General features: G+C 40.9%; 1 non-coding gene across 1 annotated transcript; it reads right to left on the reverse strand.

Annotated features, from left to right (window-relative positions):
* Positions 1–770: 770 nt before the first annotated feature.
* On the reverse strand, positions 771–852 carry TRNAL-AAG (transfer RNA leucine (anticodon AAG)). The gene has a single exon. It is a non-coding gene; the product is annotated as a tRNA-Leu (tRNA).
* Positions 853–12446: the final 11594 nt, after the last annotated feature.

The raw sequence follows: 12446 nt of genomic DNA on the forward strand, positions 1-12446 counted from the left end.
AAAAAAAAAATCCTTACCCTTCTACCGTGGAATTCGCACAGTTTCTCAAGAGGTTTGGCCCTCACATACATCTTGTCGAAGGAGATGGGCTTTTCCTGTGGACAATAAAACACGTCCGGATTCATCTCGTTGAAGACAATACTCTTCCGCATCATTCCTCCGCCGGCACACAGCGGCACCTAGGTCACAGGGGAACAAACAAGGTTAGTGGCGACAGGGAGACAAAGTCAGAGGCAATGAAAATACTCCAAATGTACGCATGTGTATGTATGTATATGTATGTGCATGTATATGAATATGTATATGCATATGAATATATGTATATGTATATATATTAGTTTATGTATATGTATATGTATATGTATATGTATATGTATATGTATACGTATATGTATATATATATATTATATATATATATATATATATATATATATATGCATATATATATAAATATATATGTATGTATATAAATACATATATATATGAATGAATGATGGAAAAGGTTACTGAATCACTCAGGGAAAGCAAGTTAACAAAATCTATGGCGTTAGCCAGAAAAAATATATAAAGATCCCCATCATTGTAGATTCGTGCTGATATCGCTGAATCAATAATGATTTTATCGAGTAGATTAATTATTCACGTGATTGATTATCTTGGTAAGGAACAAGGGTTTGTACTCATTGAATATATATCATTCATAGACCTTAGACTTATAACTAAACTTGAATTGGCGCACTAATATCAGCCCAAATGACCTCAAAACTCCTTGGCAGCGGTGGGATTCGAACCCACGCCTCCGAAGAGACTGGTGCCTTAAACCAGCGCCTTAGACCGCTCGGCCACGCTACCGATGCCCAATTCATTCTTATCATTAGTGACATGTGGGTCCGTAGATCTCTCTGTGTGGAAACGTTAGAATGTTGTCTGTACTGTATTAGCGTGAGACTGTTTATATAATACCAGCACATAACAGTACGGTAATGAAAGGGAAATGGACAGAGATCTTGGGCTCGTTCCGGAGATCGTGACTCGGCCCCATGGGACACCTCCAGATGCAAGTGAGGATGGTAACTGATTCTGAAGACTAGGGTGGTTAGGGAAATGGTTCTCTCTCCCAAATATCTCAGAACCATCACTTGCAAGAACCCGCTGTCGGTTCATCTTTAATGATGAAGTCCATATTTTGCTGCGTTCTGTCCTGTCTCCATCGGTGGGGATGGATCTCTACTTCCGTGATGAATAACCTCCAACCCTAGGCCTTTCACATAAAAAAAAAAAAAAAAAAAGCGACAAGAGTTTAAAAGGAAGGTATAGTGAACGACTTAAACGGACTGTCGTTTACCAGCGTTTCTTTCCTTATGGACAAATTTGCGGAGAGGAAAACAACAGTGGAAATGGAGAGATAAGGGGAATGCAGACACTGAACAAGGGTAAGACTCCAGGTGTGGACTAGAATTCATGAAAAAAAAAACATCACAGTAAAGGAACTTATCGAGGTCACCTGAACACCTTCAACTTGTAGGTCTTGCCCTAAACTAAATAAAATCGTGTGGTGTTAACAAGAAAATACATAAAGACCCTATTATAATGAATGGGGAGCTGATATCCCTGAAAATGTAATGAGCTTATGGAGTACATTACAAACATGGGTCACGTTGATGATGAAATTGGGTTTTGTACTTATTGAATATCATTCATAGACCTTAGTCTTATAAGAGAACTTGAATGATGTGAGCCCAAATGACCTCAAAAGGAAGGGAGGAGACAGAAGATAGCGGTGAGTGTAGAATGGTTGTGTATGGATGATGCTATTATGCATGGAAGGCAGTGGGTGGGGGGTGGGGGGTGAGGGAGTATGTATGAATGATATTTTGACGCAGTCCGAGGAGAATTTTTCCCGTCCTCCCTTTTTCAGCATGAGGGGACGGGAAGGGGGGTGCCTCCGATTAAATGAAGCGGCTTTGGGCTAGATGTTTTCTGTCTTGTTGCATTTCTTCTGACCCAGGGCAGTGGGCGAGATGCAGGGATGATCCGTCATCCAGGAGGAGCCAAGAGAAGCTGCAGGGAGGGATAGTGAATGGGAGTGGAGTATGTGTGGATGAAATGGCTGATAGTGGATTTATGCCTTTGACTTTGGCTACCTCCCTAGCAAGGGGGAAAAAGCCCTTGGTGTATAAATAGATTATATGTATATATATATATATATATACATATATATATATATATATATATGTATATATACGAGAAATTCGCTAGTGGACAGCGACATTAATCAGATAATTTTATGACCGTCGCGCAAGGATTCGAACCTGCGCTGTACATGACGACAAGAGGCCCCCATGACTGCCGCCTTACTCCGCTCGACCACTGATGCTTAAAATCGTACGAACTCAGAACACTTACTGGTTCTCGAGATTGAGAAGGTCACTACCTGCAACCCTATTCTCATTTTTACCATACGACCAAGCACGCTCGTGGGAGGGGTAAGGACCAGATCGAATCCTTTTCACGCTTCTCGCCATTGTAACCATACGAGAAATTCGCTAGTGGACAGCGACATTAATCAGATAATTATCTGATTAATGTCGCTGTCCACTAGCGAATTTCTCGTATGGTTACAATGGCGAGAAGCGTGAAAAGGATTCGATCTGGTCCTTACCCCTCCCACGAGCGTGCTTGGTCGTATGGTAAAAATGAGAATAGGGTAGCAGTTAGTGAATTTTTCAATCTCGAGAACCAGTAAGTGTTCTGAGTTCGTACGATTTTAAGCATCAGTGGTCGAGCGGAGTAAGGCGGCAGTCATGGGGGCCTCTTGTCGTCATGTACAGCGCAGGTTCGAATCCTTGCGCGACGGTCATAAAATTATCTGATTAATGTCGCTGTCCACTAGCGAATTTCTCGTATGGTTACAATGGCGAGAAGCGTGAAAAGGATTCGATCTGGTCCTTACCCCTCCCACGAGCGTGCTTGGTCGTATGGTAAAAATGAGAATAGGGTTGCAGGTAGTGACCTTCTCAATCTCGAGAACCAGTAAGTGTTCTGAGTTCGTACGATTTTAAGCATCAGTGGTCGAGCGGAGTAAGGCGGCAGTCATGGGGGCCTCTTGTCGTCATGTACAGCGCAGGTTCGAATCCTTGCGCGACGGTCATAAAATTATCTGATTAATGTCGCTGTCCACTAGCGAATTTCTCGTATGGTTACAATGGCGAGAAACGTGAAAAGGATTCGATCTGGTCCTTACCCCTCCCACGAGCGTGCTTGGTCGTATGGTAAAAATGAGAATAGGGTTGCAGGTAGTGACCTTCTCAATCTCGAGAACCAGTAAGTGTTCTGAGTTCGTACGATTTTAAGCATCAGTGGTCGAGCGGAGTAAGGCGGCAGTCATGGGGGCCTCTTGTCGTCATGTACAGCGCAGGTTCGAATCCTTGCGCGACGGCCATAAAATTATCTCATATATATATATATGTATATATATATATATAGATATATATGTATATATATATATATATATATATATATATATATATATATGTGTGTGTGTGTGTGTGTGTGTGTGTGTGTGTGTGTGTGTGTGTGTGTGTGTGTGTGTGTGAGTGAGTGTGTGTGTGCGTGTGTACAACAATTTTACCTAATTATTCATTTCCTTATCTATCTATTTATTCATTTATTTATTTATTTATTTATATATTTGTTTCTCTATTTATTTATTTATTTATTTATTTATTTGATTATCAGGCATTTGTTTGTTTCTCCACTTGCTAATTTAGTTCTCTATCTCTATCTATTTCTTCTACTTTTTCATCTATTCATTCAATTGATCATCTATTTTTTCTTACTCTATATATCTCATTATCTATTTCGTTTCTAGAGTTTTTTGAAGTGGATAATTTTCAACTAATGATATCCGATCCTTTCAATATAATTTTCTTCCTGTATGGGCAAATAATCTTATCATATTAACCCACACATATCAATCGAGGCTTCTAAGTTATTTCGTGTTTCGTCCTAATTAAAATTTATCAGAAATAAAAAGAAAAATTATAATAAGGAGTGGTAACGTAATTTTCAGTTAAAATCATCTCCACTATCAAACAATCACTTTATTCTTGGTTATTAATCTAAAATCTTAAATGATCTGTTGAATTGATAATGATAACAGTTGGATACTGCTAGACCTAACCTAACAATGGAGGGGGGGAGGAAAAAGGTTAGGGGGATGGGGAGGGATAAAGGGGAGCGGTAAAGCGGGAGAGGGAGGGGTAAAGGGGGAGGGGAAGAGGGAGGGCTAGGGGGAGGGATAAAGAGGAGCAGTAAAGGGGAGAGGGAGGGGTAAAGGGGGAGGGGGAGAATGAGGGCTAGGGGGAGGAGAAGGGGTAAAGGGGAGTGGTAAAGGGGGAGAGTGAGGGCTAGGGGGAGGAGGAGGGGTAAAGGGGAGCGGTAAAGGGGGAGAGGGAGGGGTAAAGGGGGAGGGGAAGGGGTAAAGGGGAGCGGTAAAGGGAGAGAGGAAGGGGTAAAGGGTGAGAGTGAGGGCTTGCGGACGGGGTAAAGGGGTAGAGGAAGGGTAAAGGGGGAGGGGAAAGGTTAAAGAGGAGCGGCAAAGGGAGAGAGGGAGAGGTAAAGGGAGAGGAGGAGAGTGATCGCTAGGGGGAGGGGTAAAGGGGAGCTGTAAAGGGGGAGAGGGAGGGGTAAAGGGGGAGGGGGAGAGGGAGGGCAAGGGGGAGGAGGAAGTTTAAAGGGGGAGAGGGAGAGGTAAAAGGGGAGGGGGAGAGTGAGGGCTTGGGGGAGGAAGAGGGGTAAAGGGGAGGTATAAAGGGGGAGAGGGAGGGGTAATGGCGGAGGTGGAGAGTGAGGGATAGGGTGAGGGGGAGGAGTAAAGACGGAGGGGGAGAGGTAAAGGGGGAAGGGAAGAGGGGAAGGGGTAAAGGGGAGCGATAAAGAGGGAGAGGTAAAAAGAGAGGGGGAGAGTAAGGGCTAGGGGGAGGGGGAGGGATAAAGGGGAGCGGTAAAGGGGGAGAGGGAGGGGTAAAGGGGGAGAGGGAGAGGGAGGGGTAAAGGGGGAGGGGAAAAGGAGGGCTAGGGGGAGGGGTAAAGAGAGAGGGGGAGGGGAAGAGGGAGGGGTAAAGGGGGAGGGGGAGAGGGAGAGGGAGGGGTAAAGGGGGAGGGGTAAAGAGGGAGGGGAGGGGGAGAGTGAAGGCTAGGGGGAGGGGGAGGGGTAAAAGGGAGCTATAAAGGGGGGGAGGGAGGGGTAAAGGGGGAGGGAAGAGTGAGGGCAAGGGGGAGGAGGAGGGGTAAATGGGGAGAGGGGGGGAAAGGGGGAGGGGAGAGGGAGGGCTAGGGGGAGGGGATGGATAAAGGGGGAGGGGTAAAGGGGGAGGGGTAAAGGGGAGGGGTAAAGGGGGAGAAGAGGGGTAAAGGTGGAGGGGAGAGTGAGGGCTAGGGGGAGGGGGAGAAGTAAAGGGGAGCGGTAAAGGGGGAGAGGGAGAAGGAGGGCTAGGGACGAGGGGGAGGGGTAAAGGGGGAGGGGGAGGGGTAAAGGGGAGTGGTAAAGGGGGAGAGGGAGGGGTAAAGGGAGAGGGGAGAGTAAGCGCTAGGGGGAGAGAGAAGGGTAAAGGGGGAGGGAGGAATACGTCAACCCGAGCGGGTGGGGGGGAGGGTGATTGGAGGTTGTGGTGTTACTTGAAGGATGAAATGTGATGCTGGACTGGACTGAAAAGGTATATACGCATTTATGAACCACTGAAGCAAAATCAATGTAAAAAGTACAAAACCCAATACTGATCTAGAAACGGAACCAGACATAGACACAAATCATTCAGTCGCGACTCGACGCCGTTTCTACAAATGTAATCAAAATACGAAGACGTGAATACATAATCGCATAGAGGGTAAAGACGGATAGATGTTACCTGGGAGGGTAGTGCGTGTCGGTACGTTCACATACCATGTGATGTTATTATCTGTGGACTCTGTTGATAAGGTGTTATCTCTCCAAGCACATTGGTGGTTTGACGGACGTATTTTTACGTAAGGGTGTGTTTGTATACCTTTCATCTACCACACACATGCATGCATGCATACACACACACACACACACAAATACACACATATACATATATATATACATACACACATACACACAAACACACACAAACACACACATATACATACACACACACACACACACACACACACACACACACACACACACACACACACACACACACACACACACACACACACACACACACACACACACACACACACACATACACACACACACACACACACACACACACACACACACACACACACACACACACACACACACACACACACACGAACACACACACACACACACACACACACACACACACACACACACACACACACACACACACACACACACACACACACACACACACACACACACACACACACACACACACACACACACACATGCATATACACATACACAAACACTTACACATACTCACACATAGACATACACATACACATACACACACACAATCACTCATTTTCTCTCGATCTCACTCACTCTGTCTCTCTCTCTCTCTCTCTCTCTCTCTCTCTCTCTCTCTCTCTCTCTCTCTCTCTCTCTTTCTCTTTCTATCTCTCTTTCTCACTCTGTCTGTCTCTCTCTCTCTCTCTATCTATCTATCTATCTATCTATCTCTTTCTCTTTCTCTCACTTTCTCTCTCACTTTCCCTCTCACTCTCTCTCTCTCTCTCTCTCTCTCTCTCTCTCTCTCTCTCTATCTATCTATCTATCTATCTATCTATATATATATATATATATATATATATATATATCTATATATATATATATATATATATATATATATATATATATTTATCTATCTATCTCTAATAATCCGGATTAATTCACCATAGTGAGATACTGTACAAAGACTGTATATCCACCTAGGGGATAGATACTCCTGCAATGGACTACGTCATTATGACGTCATCATAAGGTAAACGAAGGCAATAAAGGTGAAATAAAACTTTTGTATCTAACCAGAGTGGCCTTAATCCAGGTAAGTAAAATTATGGAAAATGCAATTACGAGGAAAAGTTTTGACCCACAGAGATTTTTTCATGATTCAAAATTCAAATTTTTTGATAATTTTTCTTATCTACTCAAGAAAATTGCCTACTGGACGCTAAATACTACATAAGAAAATTGATCACGTGCTCGACAAAACAATCATATTGATGCTATGAGAAGTGTGGTGTGGGTCACAACTTTTGCACGTGACTGTACATGCAGTGTTTCGGGTGTGCTGGAAAGACTGTGGTTGCAAATCTAATCTGAATCCAATGTAATCAGATCAGCCTTACTGACTGGACGCTATAGGCACCGATATGCAAGCCCCTCTGATGTTCGCTGTTGCAGAGCAGGGTTGGAAAGCCATGAGAGTGAATCTTGGACTACTGTGTGGAGCTTAACAGGTATCGAACTCGTGACTCCGGAGTACGAGACAGATACTACTGCTCCACGGAGGATCAAGAATACTTTATAGATTTCATTATGATCATATAAGAAGTCTGTTCAGTCCAGGGCGTGTTCATTGGATCACAGGAATTAAAACTCTCCAAGATGATTTCTTCTACAACAATTAATCCGTAGTAACTACTTTGATATTAAATATTATATATATATATATGTATATATATGTATGTATATATATATGTATATATATATATATATATATATATATATATATATATATATATATTTATATATATTTTTTTATATATATATTTATATATATATATATATATATATATATATATATATATATAATGACGCACTTAATGGATGTCATCATCAATGGAAGACAACTTCATTCAGCTGAGAAAGAATGTCGTTCTTAGTGGATTAATGTAATCACAGAGCGAAAGCTATATCTTATCATTCCTTTCTCTTAGCTATCTTTCTTTATATATTCTATTATAACCTACAACAGATAATGAGCGGAGGCGGGAGTGTACGGGATAGATCATCATACTAAACAAGTTATCATTGTTAACAGACTATTTCATCCAGTTCAAGGGATCTGTACGGATCAAAATGTCTTTAAATATTTACTTGACTATAACCAGACCAAGATACATAACCAGAAACAGCACAGTATAAGGGATAAAACCATTTAGTAAAGAACAACATTTCTCATAAGAATATAAGAACATAAGAATAAAGGAGACTGCAAGAGACCATAAGGCCTACACTAGGCAGCTCCGTATCCATCACCACCTGTCGTCCCCATCCATAAAGTTGTCTAATCGTTTTTTTAAAACAACTGATAGTTTCAGCGCTTACTACATGGTTACTAAGTTTATTCCATTCATCGACCACCCTTTTGCACGTGACTGTTTCAGATATGGACATACAATTTCAAGCAGATGAAGGTTGAACTCCGTGACTCAAGGCTGTCCCATTTTGTCCAATTCATCTCTATCTCAAAAGAAGACTACTCAGAAGAATAAGCTCGCTTGAACTCAGATAGAAAACCTCCAATAAGTTAGGTCACTATGTTGAGGACTAATACATACTGAGACTCAAGTGAGTGTACGTTCTCAAACGCAGAGATATGGAGGCAGAGGGTACTGATACAGTAAAGAAGCAAATGAAGTCTTTGTTTTCTTATCGCCAATGTCATTACCACGCCTGGTCCGTTTCTCAATGATAAGCGCACGTTACCATACCTAACGACTTGAACATAGTGGGATATAGTGTATATATATATATATATATACATATTTGTAAAAGAGGGGAGCAGCTTCTCAGTAATACACGTGGAGTCAAAAACGACAGCATTGCTGTAGTCATTCAGTTTTTTCCTCGTATTCTCGAATTTCCTGATTAGAGATTTGCCATTAACCGGGTGAATTGAAACTAAATCACTGTATTCTTCCATTTCTTTCCATTATTTGAGCTCAACGTTTCGTCTTAATGAAGACATTTTCAAGAGTAAAATAAAAAAACAAAAATTACATAATTACAGTAATTCTGACAAAATTACAAAAGTTACATAATACAATAAAGTTGACATTATACATATATATATATATATATATATATATATATATATATATATATATATATATATATATGTATATATATATATGGGCAGAATATTTTAGGGAGTTGCTAAATGTGAAGGAGGATAGGGAGGGAAAGATAGCTGCAGTGGGAAATGCCAAGAAAATGACCGCGATGAGTGAGGAAAATGGAGGAGAAATAAGGAAGGATGAAGTGAAGGCAGTTGTTAAGATGATGAAAGCAGGTAAGGCACCTGGTCTGGATTGATGCCATGCAGAATGTCTAAAAAAAAAAGGAGATACAGTTATGGTGGACTGGCTGGTGAGGTTATTTAATGTTTGCTGGAGAGAGGGTAGAGTGCCGGAGGACTGGAGGAGTGCCTGTATAGTTCCACTTTACAAGGGAAAAGGGGACAAGTGTGAATGTAGTAGTTTCAGAGGGATTAGCTTGTTAAGTGTAGTTGGGAAGGCTTATGGGAGGATAAAAGAGAGATAAAAGTTCAGCGCATTTTTTCTTATATATTTGTATGCTCGAGTTACATACACATATATGAAATTTTGCGTTCAACCCATCTCCACTATGATAGTACAATTGGAAGCGTACGAACGCGGGAAAGTATAGTGGAGATGGGTTGAACGCAAAATTTCATATATGCGTAACTCGAGCATACAAATATATAGGAAAAAATGCGCTGAACTTTTATCTCTCTTGATAGCCTAGTTGGAAAGTCACTGTCGCACTTGTCATGAGGATGCCGGGTTCGATTCGTGGGCAGCACCACATTTCAATTTCAGCATGCTGGCCTTTGATGGCTTAGAATTAAAGTGCATTGTGGTTGTTAAAATGTATATATATATATATATATATATATATATATATATATATATATATATATATATATATATATATATATATATATATATGAGAATATAAACACACGCACACATATTCGTAAACACATATATATTCACACACACATACATGCACATGCACACACACACACACACACACACACACACACACACACACACACACACACACACGCACACTCGTGGCGCAGTTAGTAGAGTTCCCGGCTGCCACTACGGAGGTCTGGCTCGAATTCTGCCCAGGGCTGAAATAATTTCAGTATCGCTGCGCTGCGGGTTGTTACTTCAACTATCGTGGGTGGGAAGCTGGGAGTGTGTGTGCGTGTATTGTCACAGCATTACCCATAGATCGGTCATATACGAGCTCTGAGCTCCCTTCCGGGAGGGAAATAGCTGTCAATCACGAGTCCAACACGTGATCCAAAGACCATGGTTAATCACACACACGCACGCACGCATACACACACACATACGTACACACACATATACTCACGTAGAAGCGGGATGAATCATTCACTTGTATTTAACAAAGTACTTACGGACGTAAACTACCTCGGAGGTCTGTGTTTACCTGTATTTTCGAACTCTTTACACAACTTATAATCTGATTTTGTTTGTCGTCGTGGAATTTTATTCAGATTGGTTTCAATTCCAAAAAAGTGAATGAATAAATAAATAAGTAAATAAATGAATAATTAATTGAATAAATAGATAAAATTACAGCGGACCACCATAGCTTTGAAGAACACCCTCTAGATCAAAAGTTCTCAACCCGTTTTTTCCTGCGTTAAACACTTACTCGTATGTGTTGCTGTTTTCAGCGTCAGTGCGGACATTTCATCACTAAAGTTAATCACTATGCATCCACTAACAACCACTACATTCTGAACTGTGGCCCCTCTTTGGAAACTCTGTAGCCTCCCAAGGGGTCAAAGATTCTAAGTTGAGAACCGCTGCTCTAGATTCTACTAAGTAAACTAAGTATAAAAGTAAGTAAGTCCTTTGGGTAACTCAGACGACTTTAGCGTTTATTGTGTCTGTCATAAGATGATTTTATTCAGCTGAGAGGAAGCCCCGGGAAAGCCAAAGAGGCAATCACACAATTAGAGGACGGAAATAAGATTCCAGATTTTTATTTTTTGTTTAAATCAGCATTTTGAATAGACGATTTCATCTTCAGTAAAATCAAATCAAATGCCCGAGACTATGAGACTATTTTTTTTTCCACATTATGGATGTAATTCACGGTTGCATTTCCAACACCGAATACGGTCATTAGGTCGACCATATCTAAGACAGGAGAAACAAGAGGTCAAGACACCAATCAAGCACCAGTAGGTTCCACACAACCAGTTTAGTGGTTGAGTCCAGCAACAGAAACAGCACAAACCGATAACATAACAACAGCATCCTGCGTTAGCGTCGAATGTGCTGTACTAATAATACTCTCCTTCATCATCTGCAGGTCTCGTGTAGTAATTGTATTGACACTAAGATCTCTGAATAGGATGATGATACTATGGTCTCTGAGGAGGAATATCTTCTTCTCTAAGGTTCTGCGGCGTATCCGCATTGGACTTGTTCGATGACGTCATGTCGTCTTTCGTCTCTGAACGTGCGTCTTCCTCATATCTATCGTTCGATGGCCTTCGGCTGTTCTTTCTTAACATGACCCCCGAAGTCAATATCATAATTCCTTGAAGAAATTAATCAACGTCAACAAAAGAAAGAACCTAGATCAGGAAAAGAGAGAGTTTTGAAAAATATTTAGGGTGTTTAGACTCAAATGTTTCGTAAAATGTTTAGGATCCTCGTGCAGGTAGGTACGAATATTTTCGACCTGAATATTATATATTTTATCTCAGTCACGCCTTTCTTTCGTGTTGTAATTCAGTGATTGCTTTATTTTGTAAGATCTGGATTGCCATGAAGGTAGTTTATTTAAAATTGCTTTCAAGAGAGGAGACCAGCAAAAATATTATTTAGAATAGATTACTTCAACTTTTTCATTTTATTCAGTAAGAATGTTTCTTTAGACTTAACTATACGTATCTTAAAAATAAAAATTGAAACAAATAAAAAGTTATAGATAAATGAATATTAGTAAAAAAAAAAGATTGTTGAATCTATAATGTAACATATTTCTTTTTATTTAACATCGTCCTTGATTATTTAAGAAATTTATTTGAATGCACACACACAGTTTTAGATAAAGAAGGATCCACCACAAGCTACCACAAAGTGTAAATGTGGATCTGGAGTCACAGGCGCAAGCCTCTTCCAGGAAGTCTTCTGTGTGTGTCTATGTGTCTATGTGTCATAAGACACACAACTATGACTGAAACCATAACCTTTGCCAAATGTATTAGGATAACCATTTAAGACTTATAATAACGAATGTACAAAAGGACAGCTATATTCTGTAGGAGCTGATGGACTCTAAGACTAACCTTTCATCCAACAAGAAATTATTTTCATCATCAAATAAGTGATCCTGCGCATTTTGA

This window comes from Oratosquilla oratoria, chromosome 7 (assembly GCF_046742065.1).
Source record: "Oratosquilla oratoria isolate Oo_2021 chromosome 7, ASM4674206v1, whole genome shotgun sequence".
NCBI classification, from domain to species: Eukaryota; Metazoa; Arthropoda; class Malacostraca; order Stomatopoda; family Squillidae; genus Oratosquilla; species Oratosquilla oratoria.